The 18,642-nt window shown below is 42.6% G+C and overlaps 1 non-coding gene across 1 annotated transcript; it reads right to left on the reverse strand.

Moving 5' to 3' along the window:
* Positions 1 to 1,943: 1,943 nt before the first annotated feature.
* Positions 1,944 to 2,103, reverse strand: LOC118978914 (U1 spliceosomal RNA). The gene has a single exon (XR_005064808.1). It is a non-coding gene; the product is annotated as a U1 spliceosomal RNA (small nuclear RNA).
* Between the last annotated feature and the right edge of the window lie 16,539 nt (positions 2,104 to 18,642).

Raw genomic sequence — 18,642 nt, forward strand, 5'->3', positions numbered from 1 at the left:
AAGTGGAAAACTTATTTGAACAAATAATAAAGGAGAACTTCCCCAGTCTGGCAAAGGAAATAGACTTCCAGCAAGTCCAGGAAGCTCAGAGAGTCCCAAAGAAGTTGGACCCAAGAAGGAACACACCAAGGCACATCAGAATTACATTAGGCATGATTAAAATGAAGGAGAGAATCCTAGAAGCAGCAAGAAGTAAGGGGACAGTCACCTACAAAGGAGTTCTCATCAGACTGTCAGCAGATTTCTCAAAAGAGACCTTGCAGGCAAGAAGGGGCTGGAAAGAAGTATTCCAAGTCATGAAAGGCAAGGACCTACATTCAAGATTGCTCTATCCAGCAAAGCTTTCATTTAGAATGGAAGGACAGATAAAGTGCTTCTCAGATAAGGTCAAGTTAAAGTTCATCATCACCAACCCCTTATTATATGAAATGTTAAAGGGACTTATCTAAGAAAAAGAAGATAAAAAAAATGTACACTAAAATGACAGCAAACTCACAATTACTAACAACCACACCTAAAATAAAAACAAACTAAGGAAACAACTAGAACAGGAACAGAACCACAGAAATGGAGATCAAATGGAAGGTTAGCAACGGGGAGTGGGAGGAGGTGAGGGGGGGAAAGATACAGAGATTAAGTAGCATAGATGACAGGCAGAAAATAGACAGGGGAGGGCAAGACTAATATGGGAAATATAGAAGCTAAAGAACTTAAGACACATGGACATGAACTAAAGTGGGAGAATGTCGGAGGGAGAGGGTGTGCAGGGTGGAAGGAAATCAAGGGGGGAAATGGGACAACTATAATAACATAATCAATAAAATATATTTTTAAAAAAGAAAAAAAGAATCTATAATTAACAATAAAAAATAAATTAAAAAGGAAAGAAAGCATTGAAAGAGCCACCAAATACCAAATTGTATGGTAGACAACTGATGAATGTTTCTCCCAAATAGCAGAGAGAATAAATGTGTCTGGGCACCCCAGATGAGCAGATTTAGGTTGTTTTTCTGGCCACAGAATCACAAAAGGAAACACATTGGATTATATAGTTTTGATTCCCCAACAAAGAGAACACACAAATTAATCTATGGAGACAGCCCTATTTATCCTCCTGTGGGATAAAAAAGGAAATTTACTACAAAGCTCCTTCTACAGGGACATTAAGGAACATGATAAACAACAACTTTTAAAAAGTTTCACCAAGTGCTGTTAGACCTCCCCAAAACCTATAACCCATCTAGTCATAAGCAAACCTTGAGACAAATCCCAACAGAGGAGCAGTCTACAAAACGCCTGACTGGTCCTCCTCAAAACTGTCAAAACATCAAAAACAGCTTCAGAGAGGCCCTGGCAGGGGTGGCTCCGTGGGTTGAGCGCCCACCTGCAAACCGAAAGGTCGGCGGTTCCTCCCTATCAGGGCATGTGCTGGGGCTTCAGGCCAGGTTGCCAGTAGGGGGCGTGTGATAGACAACTGACCAAGGTTTCTCACATCGGTGTTTCTCTCCTCTCTCTCCCTCCCTTCCCCTCTCTCTAAAAATAAATAAATAAATAAAATTTTTTTTAAAAAAGCAGTCTGAAAGATAGGTACAGCCAAGCTGAGCCTGAGAAATGAGAAAACTAAATGTCATGGTGGATCCTGGGACAGAAAAAGGACATAGGGGAAAAAGTAAGGAAATTGTAATAAACTGTGGACTTCGGTTGATTATAATGTGTCAATACAGGTTTATTAACAGTAACAAATATAGCATCTAATGTAAGCTGTTAATAATGAGGAAACTGGGTATAGAGTGTAAGGAACTCTGAATGAGATGCTCAATTTTTCCTTAAACTTTAAACCGTTTTATGAAATAAAATCTATTTTTAAAAATTCTGTTAGATGGAAATTCTCACATCAACTTTCTGTAAAAGACTGGCAAAGATTTCTATACCCTATGTTTTTTTATGGGAGAACGTGAACGCCGTCCCCCACTACACAAATCATGCAGTCGAACTTCCCACTCGGGGAAATCACAGGGGTCAGCACGCCCGGAGCGCAGCTGGTGAGCCTCGCCCTGGGAAAGCCACCTTCTTGATCACGGTGTCTCCCCTGCCAGGTAATATACCCTAAGTTTCTACATCTAAAAATCTACTGAACATAACATAAAGGGAAGTGCACAGATTTTTAAGTGTACAACTCAATAGATTTTCTATAAAGGGGAACACTCACCACCCACAGCAAGAAACGGAAGGTGAGCAGGAACCCAGAGCTCCCCTCCCACCTTTTCCTCTCCCTACCAGCTCCCCACCAGCAACCGCCATGAGGACTTCTAAAGCCCTGAATTAGTTGTGCTAAGTTTTGAACTTCATATAAATAAATCACAAACTACCTCACACTGTTTTTTAGTAGACAACACTATTCTAACCTCTAGGGCTTTTTAGCATTTCTCAAATCTTACAAAAATATAAGATTTATAAAAAATTATAAATCTTGTAAAAAATATATCATTTTTTTACACTCCACCATGTCAGACATTCTAAGTAAAGTTTCCAAGTCCATTAAAGTCATGAATTGTCTGCAATGTATTGTAACCAAGCTGACCATCAGGACTGGCCATGCCAGTCTCTTCACTCAGGAGAACTAGTTACCTGAAGAAGGTGAAAGGCCAATCACAAATATCACCTTATACTTGCAAATAATTATTCTTAGTGATTGTGAGTAGGCTATTGGAATATTAGGGTGTAGAAAGTATTCATTTTTATTATTTAAAAAAAATCACTACGAGCCCTGGCTGGTGTAGCTCAGCGGATTGAGCACGAGCTTGCGAACCACATGATCGCAGTTGGATTCCCAGTCAGGGCACATGCCTGGGTTGCAGGCCAGCTCCCGGCAGGGGCGAGTTCCCAGCAGGGGACGCATGAGAAGCAACCATACATTGATATTTCTCTCCCTCCCTCCTTCCCTTCCTCTCTAAAAGATAAATAAAATCTTTTTTAAAAACTCACTATGAATAAAATCTCATCAATATGCTTAGTGTCATAAATTCTTTACAGAAATATGCTCCTTTGAGAATGCTTAAAATTCAAGATCGAAGTGCTTAAATGAGGTTGGAGGCATGAAAATGCAATCATAAGTCACGAGTGTTTCAACTTGGTGTCACAGTCAGAGTGAAAGTCCTGAAGGAATTGTGACTACCTTCAACATGGTTTAGGATGCAGTGCTTAATGGGGGGAATGAGACTTTATGAGGCATTAAAATAGGCATAACCCTAAAACTAACAATGGGAGCTGTGGGAAGGGCTGAGGAGCGGCATGGGGAATGGAGAAAAAATGTTTAGTCCAAAGACAGTTGTTAGGGTGGCCAGTGGCTCAGGCTGTGAAAGAATTCACAAAAAGAAGAAAGTGTAGAGAAAATTTTTATTCACTCTCCAAGAGAAGAGAGAGGCACAGTGTGGAGACACACACCACCATTGAGGGAGGGGGCTTTGAGCTTTTACTGGATTATAATTGGATTAAAAAGGGGGTGCTGTTGTGAGGCCCCTGGACTGTTAGGGTGTTGTAACAGAAGGCTGCAGTTTATTCCAATGTTATCTTCTGCCTGTGGCTGTAGGGAGCAGTTAGTCACGTTCTGTTCTTGCTTCCCAGTAATGTCCAGTCCTGGGGACGAGCTCAGAAGAGTGAAATGGGGTCAGGTTCACCAAGGTCACAGGCCTGCTCAGGAAATAGTGCCACGGTAGCAAATGGCTCTGGCTTTACCTTTTCAACAATGGAATAATTCATATTGAAAAGTGAGCCCTGGCTGGTGTAGCTCAGTGGATTGAGCGCGGGCCTGTGAACCAGATGATCGTGGTTCGATTCCCAGTCAGGGCACATGCCTGGGTTGCAGGCCAGCCCCTGGCAGGGACCAGTTCCCAGCAGGGGATGCACAAGAAGCAACCATACATTGATGTTTCTCTTCCTCTCTCCTTCCCTTCCCCTCTAAAGATAAATGAATAAAATATTAAAAAAAAAGAAAAGTGAGCATCACCTTGACAGGTGTAGCTCAGTGGACTGAGTGCCAGCCTGCAAACTAAAATATCGCTGGTTGGATTCCCAGTCAGGGCACATGCCTGGGTTGCAGTCCAGGTCCCCAGGTGGGGGCATGTGAGAGGCAACTGACTGATGTATCTCTCACACATCAATATTTCTCTCCCTCTCTTTCTCCCTCCCTTCCCCCACACTAAAAATAAATAAATAAAATCTTTTTTTTATTAAGTGAGCTTCAACAATAAGATTCTACTCCACATCTATAATTAAAGAGACAGACAGCCCTGGCTTCTGTGGTTCTGTGGATTGAGCACAGGCCCGACAAAAGAAAGGTTGCTGGTTCGTTCCTGGTCAGGGCACATGGCTGGGTTGCAGGTTCCCAGTTGGGGGCGTGCAAGAGGCAACCAGTCGATGTTTCTCTCACACACTGAAGTTTCTCTCCCTCTCTTTCTCCCTCCCTTCCCTCTCTCTAAACATAAATAAATAAATAAATCATTTTAAAAAGACAATAACAAGTGTTGGTGGGAATTCAGGAAATCCAAACCCTCATACACTGCTGATAGGTATGTAAAATGGTGCAGCCACTATAAATAAGAGTCTGGCAGTTCCTAAAGTAGTTAAATATAGAGTTACTGTACACCCCAGTGTCTTGCAGCCTTTCAAGGCCAGGCAGGTTCACTCAAGATTCAGGCAGGCGGAAGAAAATTTGTGGAGCCATGGAAATCCCCGATATGCCTTCATTCAGGGGTGGGGTTATCCACACATGCCACAAGCCATGTCACACCACGGGAAGTCTCAACACCCTTACCTACTAAACGCACACAAAGCCGGCAGGTTGCCAAGATATTGTATAACAAGGCGTGATTCTGCGCCTGTGGCCCGGTCTCAAGGCTAGGGGAATCTGCTTATCTTAGTCGCCCAGAGAGCCGGGTGAGGGAGCCTGACTGATTGCGTTTACCCTACACCCAGCAATTCCACTCCTAGGTATGTCTCCAAGAGAACTGAAAAATATGTTGGGGCTTCCGGTAAAGATGGTGGCGTAGACAGACACAGCTCACCTCCTTACGCAACCACATCAGAATCACGACTAAAATATAGAACCACCATCACTCAGAACATCAGAAATTGAGCTGAATGGAAGTATAACAACTACAGAATAAAGAAACCACATGCATCCGGACTGGTGGGAAGGGCACAGACCCAGAACAGGCTGGTCCCACACCTACATGGATATAAATTCATGAGGGATATCTCGGGAGAGAGGAGTCCCAACTCACACCAGACCCCCCAACCCAGGATCCCAGTGCCAGGGAGATAAGTCCCTGCAAAACCCAGTGGGGAATGCTTTTCTTCAGCATTCATATTTTTACTGTGCAGTAATATTGAATGGTAAGATTGCTAATCAATATAAGTAATAGTTGTTCAAAATTATATAGTGGCCTTGTGCCGCGGTCCGGCCACAGCAGGGTCCAGGGGTCCCTCGAGGTGAGGATAGGCGTCGGCGCTGGGTAACAGGCAACTACACAGCTCAAAGGCAGGTGAAGCACTGTTCCGTTTATTGCAAGTACAAGCAGGTCTGAGTCTGGAGGAGAAACCTCTGGAACCCCAAGCAGCTCCTCTTAAGGAACCGACATATGGACTCACCTATTCAGACTAACTCTCTCTGAACTTTAGCACCAGGGTAGCACCTTGACAGGCACCAGTAGTATACAGGGGAAAACTGAAGCATCTGGCATCAAGGCAAGCAGAGGCCATTGTCCCTTTGCTAACCCCTCCCCCACAGAGTGGTAACCTGGTTCCATATCTGAGACTCTAACAACACCACTAACACTGTGTGATCCAGCTTGGAGATCCCCAGAGGCCCTGCCCAACCCAACTTACAGTCCCACCCAAGCTGCATTTCCATAAGAATGGCTGGTCTTGGCTCCCAAATCCTGTTAAACAAGAAACAGCTGGCTTCAGTGAGCCCTAGTGGCAGCCACAGCTTAGACTCACAGCTTGGCTTTACCTGGGAATCTCCAAGCCCAGCACAAGTAGCAGCCATTTCAGTTTGCTTTATGGCAAAGCACAGGTGGGTGCTGACCTTGGCCTGTACCACCCAGGAGACACCAGGGCCAGCGAACCCCGTGGACAACTACAGATCACATCAGATAACCACCACCCTGCCCCTGCACAGCTGACCCTCCACGGATGGTGGAGGTTGGTGGTCATTGGTCACAGCCAGTCCTTGCCACTGACTGACCTGGGTAAATCCCTCCCATTGACCTGCCAACAGCAATCAAGGCTCAACTACGAGAGGAGGATGTGCTCAGCCCACACAAAGGGTGCACCTGGAGTACCCAGCTTGACACATCATAATTAAAATGCCAAAGTTTAAACATACAGAGAGAATTTTAAAAGCAGCGAGAGAAAAGAAGTTAGTTACCTACAGGAACGTTCCCATAAGTCTGTTAGCTGATGTCTCAAAAGAAAGGTTGCAGGCTATAAGGGATTGGCAAGAAATAATCAAAGTCATGAAAAACAGGGACCTACAGCCAAGATTGCTCTACCCAGCAAAGCTATCATTTAGAGTCAAAGGGCAAATAAAGAGCTTCCAAGGCAAGAGGAAACTAAAGGAATTCATCATCACCAAACCATTATTGTATGAAATGTTAAAGGGACTTATTTAAGAAAAAGATCAAAGCCATGAACAATAAAATGGCAATAAATACATATCTATCAATAATTGAATCTTAAAAACCACCTAAGCAAACAAACAGAGAATCATAGATACAGAGAGTGTTTTGATTGTTGGAAGGTGGAAGAGGGGTGTGGGGGAATGGGTGACAAGGCGAGGGGATTAAGCAGTACAAATAGTTACAGAACAGCCACGGGGATGTACAGTCCAGCACAGGAAATGGAGCAGCCAAAGGACGTACACGCACGAGCCATGGACATGAACAGTGTGTGAGGATGGCTTTAGGGAGTGGGGGTGCTGGGTGGAGGGGACAAAGGGGGGAAATCAGGATGACTGTAAGAGCATAAGCAATAAAATATAATTTTAAAAAGTACACTGTAAAAAAGTAGAAGTATAAATTTTGGTAATTACAAAATAGTCATGGAGATATAAAGTACAACGTACTTTATATAGGGAATATAGTCGATGACAGTGTAATAACTATGGATGGTGCCAGGTGGGTAATGGAAATATCAGGGGGAACACTTTGTAAGGTACGTGATTGGCTAACCAGTATTTTGTATTAATTTATACTTTAAATTAATACAAAATGACAGTGAATTTAAACTATAATTGAAAAAATAAATAATTTTTAAAAAGAAAAAAAGCACAAGTCCACAGAAATGTTGTGTATGAATGTTCATAATTCGTAATAACAAAAAGCAGAAACAACCCAATGTCCCTAAACTGATAGATGGCTATACTTAGAAACGGTATGGACCATCCATACAATGGAATGGTATTTGGCCATAAGATGGAATGAAGTACGGCCCTCACCAGTGTGGCTCAATTGCTTGGGCATTGTCCCACAGAACAAAGGGTCACTGTTTCCATTCCCTGTCAGGACACATGCCTTGGAGGTAGGTTCAGTTCCCAGTCAGGTTGTGTGCAAGAGGCAACCGATGGATGTTTCTCTCCCTTTCTTTCTCCCTCCCTTCGCCTCTCTCTAAACATACATAAATAAAATCTTTATTTAAAAAAAAAGAATGAGCCCTGGCTGGCATAGCTCAGTGGATTGAGCGCGGGCCTGCGAACCAGAGGATTGCGGTTTGATTCCCAGTCAGGGCACATGCCTGGGTTGCAGGCCAGTTCCCAGCAGAGGACACACCAGATGCAACCGTACATTGATGTTTCTCTCCCTCTCTTCTTCCCTTCCCCTCTGAATATAAATAAATAAAATTTTTTTTAAAAAGAAAAGAAAAAAAAGAAGTAAAAAAAGGAATGAAGTACTGGCACATGTTATAGCATGGAGGAGCTTTGAGGCCATTATGCTAAGTGAAAGAGGCTGGTCACAAAAAGACACCTATTATACAATTGCATTTATATGAACGGACCAGAGCAGGCAAACCCACATAGACAGAAAGTAAGTTGGTGGTCGCCTAAGTTTGAGGGGAGGGGGTGTTAGGGAGTGTCTGCCTGATGGGTATAAGGTTTCTCTTCAGAGTGGTGAAAATGTTCTGGAACTAGATAGTGGTGATGGTTGCACAACTCTGTGAATATGCTAAAATTCATTCAATTATATACTTTTAAAAAATGCTCACCTGAGGATATGTTTATTGATTTGAGAGAGAGAGAATCATCACTGTGAGAGATTGCAAACCATTTCATACAATAATGGTTTGGTGATGATGAATTCCTTTAGGTTCCTCTTGCCTTGGAAGCTCTTTATTTGCCCTTTGACTCTAAATGATAGCTTTGCTGGGTAGAGCAATCTTGGCTGTAGGTCCCTGTTTTTCACGACTTTGATTATTTCTTGCCAATCCCTTATAGCCTGCAACCTTTCTTTTGAGACATCAGCTGACAGACTTATCGATTAGTTGCTTCCCACACGAGCTCTGACCAGAGACGGAACCCACGACCTAGGTATGTGCCCTCACAGGGAACCAAAACTGCAACCTTTTCTGAGGTACAGGGGGACACTCCAACCAACTGAGCAACCTGGCCAGGGCCTGTTACACACTTTAAGAGGGTGAATCATGCTCATAAAGCTGTTATATATTTTTTAATGAGCCTCAACTTCTTTCATTGTTCCTGTCAAAACTATGAGCTGCACAGCTGTGAAATCCTTGACACTGGAAAACCCAACACTTGAAGTCTGCAGAACTCCTAGAAATTTCTAAACCATCATTAAAGTTCTGGTTTATAGAGACAGTTGTGAAAAAAGGTGCCCATTCATAACAGATTTTTGATGTATTTAAGTTCAAGTTTTCCCGGCATTAATTCACCTTAACAGCACACTGCAACCAAAGGCTTCTTACCACAGCTGTAATGGGGAGGCAATGAGTGATGGCCGCACCTATAGCACCAAGTTCTGTTCCACTGGTTGGGCTAAAGCTTAGCTTAGTTTTCAAAAGATCCTCGGAATTTGCACAATTTTTTATGTGTTGCCCTAAATTAAATATTATTTTGATATTTACATCTTGATTGGTATGAGAAAAAATATTGTCTCTAACATGGTCTCAATTACTGTTTTGAAAAAAATCATGATGGTTTTTCTTCACATTTTCGTGTTTACGCACATTGACAGGAGCTTCAAAAGGCTGCATAGTAAAATGCCAGGAGCCTGCACTTTTTTTTTCAGTATTCTTAAAAATTAAACAATGGCCATATTTTATTATTTAATGAGAGCCTATGGTTTCAGGCAGTATTTGTATACATTTCCCCACTCAGCTTTAGGCTACATGGCAGGAAAGCTGTTCACTCTCACCTTTGGCATCTAAAAAAATTTTTTTATTGCTATTCTGTTACAGTTGTCCCAATTTTCTGCCCTTTGCTCTCCTTTGCCCATTGACCTTTGGCATTACAACTAAGAATAAAAGAAGTCGATATAGTCATTTCTATATTATAAAAATTTTCTCCTCTTGATTAGTCACTTTATGACCCCAGGGTCACAGCTATTGCAAAATGTTATTGTGGCTTGACAAATTCTCCATGTCAGCTCCATCCTACAAGATCTTTCATTTCTTCAATTAAACATCTTGACATGGATACCACCTGTGCTCTCATATTTATTGTGTCAATAAAGTCCATTATAATTACAGCACACTGCTGAAAAATGGCATGCCAGCAAACAGACGGCTTTATGGTCATCATTTAACACAATACCAGCCACCGATCAAGTTGTTTTAAAGGATTTAAGCCATGGATTACTAGAAAAAAAGACTTTTCATATCCTATCTTTTCACTTATATTTTGTAAGTCTCTCAAAGAAGATATATTTATTATATCAGTCTCATGTGATATTTGGGACATACTGTATTTATACTAAAATAGAGTTTTATTTTGCTAAATCTGACATTGACCCCCAAATGTGACCTGCACACCCTCCCAGCCAACTAAGTTAGCACAGTGAATGGGGTGGAGGGGCATTTGTGATGTTCGGGGATAGCTGATCGTCAGTCACGTCTGGGGTCATGGGTGCTACTGGCACCTATTGGGAGAGGACAGGGATGTTTCTGAACATCCCACAGTGCACAGGGTGGCCCCCCAGAATAAAGCATTTGACCTCATGTCAATAGTGTTTCACAAAGGATACCTGTGACCCCACCCACAGACTACTTACTGCTCCTACTGGCTGCCAGCCTCAGTGAGGAGAGGGAGGATGCTAAGAAAAGTCCTAAAAACAATTACAAGGTGGGAGGGAAGGTGGGGGATGCCAGCAGATTCTCTCCACAAAGTAGTTTAGGTCTTCAAGGCCAGCTTGGCCCCACCCTTTCAGCAACCACACTCTTAAATGTTTACTGCAAGCTCGCACTTGTTTCTCTTCAACCGCTTTACGTAAGGAGGTGAGCAAATCTCAAGCAGCTACAAGACTTTGCAAATAGAAAATGATTTAAGGGACCTGGCAGACAATAGAATTACTTTTTTTCCTTTTTTAATTAATAAAGAGATTTTACTAATAACCCTGCCCAGAACATTTGAGCGTGGTTAATGTTCTCCACGACAATCAATTCAAAACTTACTGACAACGTAAATGGGGCAGGGGGGAGTCCCAGCAGCATCTAATAGTTCACACAGTAATTTGCTCAAGATTAACACCATTTTCCTATGAGAGCTCACATTGCTTTCACCCATACTGGATGCATGATCAGCAAGAATTTTATTCACTTATTTATCTTGCCTCTTTAAAGAATCTATTATAATTCTTTAAGTAAGTTTCCAAGTAATTTAATATCACTTGGTCAGAGTAGTGGCAATAAAAGTAGGAAACTGTAAGTCTATTTATTATTTTTCCTTTGTCCAATGGCTGCATTTGCTGGGAAGAGAATGTTGAGTAAGTAATAGCGACATTTAAAAACAGTAAGAACGCAAGTGCTATTGCAAAGAAACAGATGTTAGATATACTCAGCAATACTTAATCTGAATTTTCACTTTGACACTTTATTACATTATTGTTAACTTCATCCACTTTCTGGTGTAGGATTCACAGGTGTGTGAATTATTGAGGTGTTTGAAAGCCTCTTTTTTTTTTAAAAAGAATCCAGTGCCTACTTAATAAAGAAAATTGCTAATAATTTACTAACCTAGGACTTTGACAATTTAAGGTCACTTTTCTCCACTTGAACCCCAATAACCTCTCAAACAGAAGTGATTTTTGTTTTAAGAATTTGGCCTTGATTTTATTCGCATAGGGGGCAGGGCAGACAATGGAAGTCCAGCCTGTATTGGTCAGGTTGGCGTGTGGTCTTGTTGTTCCGGCAGAGCTGGTAGATAGGATGGCTGTGTCCCTTGGGCAAGTTGCTTAACCTTTCTGTGCCTTGGTTCACACAACTATAAAAAGAAGAGAAAAGTAGAGCCTATTTTGTGGAGTTCGTATGAAGAGTAAATGAGCTCATTCCTGAAAGCATGTTGCCCAGTACTCTACACAGTAGTCAGTTCTCACTAGTTGTTAATGAATAATTTTATTATTCTTCAGGCCCAGGGTGGTTTCGGTCATGCACATTGCTGGTGAGTACCCTATGAGAATTGTTTTTCATTTTCAGTACAGTATTCAATAAATTACATGAGCTATTCAACACTCTATTATAAAATAGGCTTTGTGTTAGATGATTTTGCCCAGCTATACGCTAATGTAAGTGTTCTGCACACGTTTAAGGTAAGCTCAGCTAAATTGTGGTGTTTGGGAGCATAGGTATATTAAATGAATTTTCAACTTACTATATTTTATAGGGACATAACCCCATTGTAAGTCAAGGAGCATCTGTATTCCCAGGACCCTGTCAGAACTGCTGCCCAAGGTCAAGGGAAAGGCCTCAGGACCCTGGCGTGCCCTCCTCAGTAGCCTTTCCAAGAGCTCCAACCTCTGAAAGTGTCCCTGCCGTGCCACACACAGAACTCAATCATTCCCTTCCTAGTCCCATTCAATGGTGGCCAAGCTTTATTTACAGGACACCGGATTGTGCTGGCCATTTCTGAGATCAGGCTCTATTGCATTCTTGAAATTAAATTGTGTTCTAATTATCTTGTCTTAGACATCCAGAACCTTCCTGCACGAATGCATTATAAGGGAAATACCTAAATATTATTATTGGCAACCTCCTGTTTTATAAAGGTGGCATTGGCAGTTATGTTCTTAGATTTTTTTTAAAAAGTGTCATCCCTAGCCAGCACTGAAAGCACTGCAGAACACAGATTGTATCTAAGACAGCCTCATTGATGGAGCTATCTGTCAAAATCAGAGCCGCCTGGACAGGTTCCAAATCCAAAATTCCCCAGGGCAATCTATACGTGTACAAACTACAGATACTGGTGTGTAGCAGCATACACTTTGTGTATAATTTGTATCAACTGGAGAGGTTGCGATTTGTAAATGTGTGCCCTCCCTTATGTGTCCAGGACTCTGCCCCCTTCCCAGGGATCTATAGAACAGATGTGAATAAAGACACTAGAATGAAAAGAACAAGGAGTGGCACTAAATTTAATTCCAAAAAAAGTGACACATACACACACATCCCCACATACCCTTGAGTAACTTCCATTGTCAGAATGAATCTTTGACCTGATTGTTAAGACCTGGGGGACAGGTACCACAGGATATTGTGATGGTCTATCACTTAAGACTACATTTTTTCACTGATGCTTCTATTTTGGAATCTTTTGTATGGTTTAACTTCATCCTCTGCTGTGGACACTTTTTATCAACCCTGATTTTGCAGGTTTTTGTTCGAAATCCTGCTTAGTCTTACTGAATTATAAACTCAGTTTTTTGTGGCAGGTAGATGGGGCTAAATTCCTGGAGAAAAGCTCAACCCAGCCTCCAGGGCTCTTGTTCCCTGTGAAGAGTGGATCCCAGAGGGGAAAGCCATGCTTCCTGTCTGGGTCCTGCACAGACTCTCTGAGCTCTCCTGGCTGCAGTGGGGGGATGTGACCTGCGGGATCTCCCCCATGTCCCTGCATTTGGTGGGTGCCTGCGGAAGTGCCCATATTTACCCATGGTCTTCATGCTGACACTTTTAGAGGGGTAGGGAATAATCAAACTGGGAGTGATTATAAATAAACATTAAAATGACAGAAAATCTTCAGCTCTATTATACCACCATGCTTCAAAAACAATAGTGTCTCCTCTAGATGACAAAAATAATTCCAGTGTATCTTGGGAGCATCTGGCTGTGTCTCCTTTCAAGGCTGTGTACATAACTGTTCCATTTTGAATATTAAATGCTTTTATCAGATTTTAGAATAATCAACCTTCTACTCCCTCAGACATTGGGTTTCAGAGAAAGGGCGCATGAAATTCAACGCACTTCATTCTATTCTAGGGACACTGTCCATGAGGAGAGTAACAGTGTGGGAGGGGTTTTTTTCCCTTGACTTAAAAAAAAAATTCTTTTGTTGGAATTCTTCCACTAGTAGGAGAGCCGAAACCCATGTGGACAGGTTTCTGGGCTCATTCATAAATTTATTCATCTGAAGCCCTTCCACCAGCCAGCCAGCATTGATCTCTGGGGGAGCAGAGGGCCCACCCAGCGGGGTGCACACTGAGCTGCATCCCTGATTTCTGGTTAGGAAGCAGCAATAGAGCAAAGTGGGGCTTGTCCAGGCTCTATTCGCAATCTGCTGACATTTCTTTTCTCAAATCATCCATTAAAAAAAAGAAGAAGAATCAGTCTTCCAAAATTGTTTAGCATTCAAATTCCAGACTTACTCTCAGTTGAAATTAACAACAGTAAAAACGCTTCTTTTCCCCAAGTATGGACAGTTGGTTCTTATCATTCTCAGATTCCATATTTGTAAATTTGCCTACTTGCTAAAATGCATTTGTAACCTTCAATGTTCAACATTTTCACGGTCATTCACAGACATGTACAGAACAGTGAGAATGTTGAGTCTTCCTGTTCAGCTGAGGTCAAATGAGACTCCATTCTGCCTTCTTGTTTCAGCTCTTATACTGTAAACAGTTGTGCTTTGAAGTTTTTTAATATCACCATTTTTATTATTTTTGTGCTTTTTGTTGTTGACAATTTCACAGTTTAAAATGGCACTCCACCCTGACTGGTGTAGCTTAGTGGGTTGGACATCATCCCACAAACTGAAAGGTCGACAGTTCAATTCCCAGTCAGGGCATGCGCCTGAGCTGAGGGCCAGATCCCCCATATCAATGTTTCTCTCCCTTTCTTTCTCCTTCCCTTCCTCTCTTTTTAAAACAAACAAATAAAATATTTAAAATACAACAAAATAGACTTTCAGCTAAGATGGAGGCATAGGTAGATAAATTGCACTTCCTTGCACAACCAAAAGAAGAAAGACAACAACCAAATTAAAAACAAAAAACAACCAGAACTGCCAGAAACTCGAACTGTGTGGAAGTCCGACAACCAAGGAGTTAAAGAAGAAACATTCATCCAGCCCTGGCTGGGCTGGTGTGGCTCAGTGAATTGAGGGCCAGCCTGTGAACAAGGGGGTCACCAGTTTGATTCCCAGTCTAGGGCACATGCCTGGGTTGTGGGCCAGGTCCTCAGTAGCTAGTGTATGAGAGGCAACCACACACCAATGTTTCCCTCTCTTTCTCCCTCCCTTCCCCTCTCTAAAAGTAAATAAATAAAATCTTTTTAAAAAAGAAAGAAAAGAAACATTCATTCAAACTGGTAGGAGGGGCTGAGACAGGCAGCCAGGGCAGCGAGGATGCACAGCAAGGCAGCGGCTGGCAGACTGGAAGACTAGGCAGTCCCACATTCGCATGCAGATAAACTGGGAGGAACAACTGGGAAGCAAGACAGACCAAGTAACCCAGGGTTCCAGTGCAGAAAAGTGGAGCCTCAAAACCTCTGGCTGTAAAAATCTTTGGGGGGGAGATGCAGTAGTGGAAGAAACCCCCAGGCTCACAGGGGAGACCATTTAAAGGGAGTCATAGGGTCCTAGAACATACACAAACCCACCCACACAGGAATCAGCACCAGAAGGGCCCAATTTGCTTGCAGGTAATGGGGGAAGTAACCAAAAGCAAGGCAAGAACCAGACAAGTAGCATTGTTCCCTCTCAGACCCCTCCCCCACATATGGCACCACAATGCCAAGAAGTGGGTTTCACGGCTTTGGCAAATACCTAAGGCTCCACCTCTTAAGATGTAACAGGTGCACCAAAACAAAGAAATATAGCCTAAATGAAAGAACAGATCAAAACTCCAGGGAAAGAACTAAGTAATCAGGAAATAGCCAACCTATCAGATGCAGAGTTCAAAACACAGATAATCAGGATGCTCACAGAAATGACTGAGTATGGATGCAAAATAAAGGAAGAAGTGAAGGCTATGCAAAGTGAAATAAAGAAAAATATCCAGGGAACCAACAGTAAAGGGAAGGAAATCAGGGCTCAAACCAACAATTTGGAACAGAAGGAAGATATAAACATTCAACTAGAACACAATGAAGAAACAATAATTTGAAAAAAATTAGGAGAGTCTTAGGAACCTCTGGGACAACTTTAAACTTTCCAACATCCAAATTATAGCATTGCCAGAAGGAGAAGAGGAAGAGCAAGAAATTGAACACTTATTTGAAAAAATAATGAAGGATAACTTTCCCAGTCTGGTGAAGGAAATGAACATGCAAGTCCAGGGAAGTCAGAGAGTCCCAAAGAAGTTGGACCCAAGGAGGAACACACCAAGATACATCATAATTAAATTACCCAATATTAATGATAAGGAAAGACTCTTAAAAGCAGCAAGAGAAAAGGAGACAGTTGCCTACAAAGGAGTTGCCATAAGACTATCAACTGATTTCTCAAAAGAAACCTTACAGTCAAGAAGGGGCTGGAAAGAAGTATTCCAAGTCATGAAAGGCAAGGACCTACATCCAAGATTACTCTATCCAGCAAAGCTATCATTTAGAATGGAAGGGCAGATAAAGTGCTTCCCAGATAAGAAATTCCTTATCATCTAGCCTTTATAATATGAAATATTAAAGGTACTTAGTTAACAAAAAGAAGATAAAAACTATGAACAGTAAAATGACAACAAATTCACAACTATCAACAACTGAACCTAAAAAATGAAAGAAAAAAAAAGCTAAGCAAACAATTAGAACAGGAACAGAATTACAGAAATGGAGATCACATGGAGGGTTATCAGTGGGGAGGGAATGGGGAGAGAATGAGGGGAAAGGTACAGGGAATAAGTAGCATAAATGGTAGGCACGATATAGACAGGGAGGGGTTAAAAATAGTATAGAAAATGGAGAAGCCAAAGAAGTATATATACAACCCGCAAACTAAGGGGGATAACGCTGGAGGGAGGGGGTGTGCAGGGCAGAGGGGAGAAAAAATGGGACAACTGTAATAACAGAATCAATAAAATATACTTCAAAAATAAATAAAATAAAATGGCACTCACAATGCAGAAGTGCTGTCCAGTGTTCCTCATGCACAGAGGCCATGACAGGCCTCATGGAGGAAATACTGGTGTCATGTAAGCTTCACTCAGGCATGAGTTTAGTGCTTCTGGCCATGAGTTCAATCAATCAACAATATATATTAAATCAGGTGTTTTCAAACAGAAGCACTCAAGAAACAAGGTCATGTATTGATTGGTTGACAAAATGTTGTGACCAGAGGCTGGCCGGAATGTGTCCCTGTGTATTTCCAGAAGCATGGCCCAGTGTCTGCTCAGTGTTTGTGGTAACTTTATAGAACATAACTACTGTAAGTAACAAGAATTGGCTGTAGATACAGCCAATTAGGTACATGGAGTGGATAGTTCATCACACTTCTCATCTTGGAGGAAATGAGCACAGAAGCCAATATGAGAGCCAAGTGTGGAAATAAACAGCTCTGCATGATCAGTTAGGAATTGATTCTCTTTTTATACTGTTTAGCTCAGCTCCTCCCAGGATTTAAACACTCCTGCAACACGTTATGCTGAGATACAAAGGTGAGTGAGGCAATGTTACTACTGGAGGATGATGCTGAGAAAATCCAGGGTGTCAGCCTGGTCTGCAACCCAGGCATGTGCCCTGACTAGGAATTGAACCAGAGACCTTCTGCTTTGTGAGACAACACCCAACCAGCTGAGACACACCAGTCAGGGCACCCTTTCTGTGCCTTCTAAAAAACTGTGATGAAAGCAAGTAAATCAGTACATGGAGGTTGTGGGTCCAGTCCCCAGCTGGGGATGTAAACAAGAGGCAACCGAGAGATGTTTGTCCCTTGAATCAATGTGTCTCTCCCTTTCTTTCCCCTCTCTCTTGCCCTCTCTCTAAAAATAAATAAATAAAATATATATTTTTTAAAGCACAGAGTTCCAGTCAAGGTGGTGGTATAGACAGACATGTCTTGACTTTTGCACAACCGCATCAAAATGACAACTAAAACACAGAACTACCATCACCAGGAACATCAGAAATTGAGCTAAATGGAAGTCTGACAACTATGGAACTCAAGAAATCACACCCATCCAGACTGGTAAGAGGAGGAGAGAGGCGGAGAGGAAGAATGGGCTGGTCCAACACCCACGTGAATAAAAACTCAGGAAGGAAATCCAGGAAAAATTCAGGAAGGAATCCCATACCCACACCAGGTCCCCCAGGATTCCAGTGCCAGGAAGATAAGTCCTCACACTTTCTGGCTGCAAAATCCAGTACGGATTGAGTTGGGGGAAGAAACTGCTAGAACCCCAAGCAGTTCCTCTTAAAGAACCCACACTTAGAATCACCTACTCAGACTCACTCCCTCTGAGCTCCAGCACCAGGGTAGCAGGTTGAAAGGCACCAGTGGTATACGGGGAGAAACTGCAGTGTCTGGCATCAAGGCGAAGAGAGGCCATTGTTTCTTTGTTAAACCTCCCTACAGAGCCAATAAACTCCTGCCATATCTGAGACCCCATCAACCCAGCTAACACTGTTTGACCTACCTTGGAGATCCCCAGAGGCTCTGCCCCACCCGATTTACTGGCCCACCCAAGCTGCTTTTCCATAAGAATGGCTGGTCTTGGCTCCTAAATCCTATCAAACAAGCAAGAGTTGGATTCAGTGAGCCCTGGCAGCAGCCAGATGAGACTCACAGCTTGGCTTTACCTGGGAATCTCCAAGCCCAGCACAAGTAGCAGCCACCTCAGGTTGCTTTACAGCTCAGGCAGGGTGCCCTGGGCAAAACACAGTTGGGGGCTGACCTTGGCCTGTACCACCTGGGAAACCCTATGGCTAGTGCACCTAGTGGACAGATAGAGCACCACCACCCTGCCCCTGCACAGCTGATCCTCCATGGATGGTAGAAGTTGGTGGACAGTGGTCACAGCCAGTGCTTGTAGCTGACTGGCCTGGGTAAATCCCTTTCATTGACCTGCCAGCATCAACCAAGGCTCAACTACAAGAGGAGGGTGTATTCAGCCCACACCAAAGGTGCACCTTGAATACCACACTTGGGTGATAGGGGTGGCTGTGCCACTGGATCCTACAGGACACCTACTGCACTAGGCCACACTATCAAGGCAC

The sequence above is a fragment of the Sturnira hondurensis genome, unplaced genomic scaffold (assembly GCF_014824575.4).
Source record: "Sturnira hondurensis isolate 20B ecotype Veracruz unplaced genomic scaffold, ASM1482457v3 Scaffold0022179, whole genome shotgun sequence".
Taxonomy (NCBI): Eukaryota; Metazoa; Chordata; class Mammalia; order Chiroptera; family Phyllostomidae; genus Sturnira; species Sturnira hondurensis.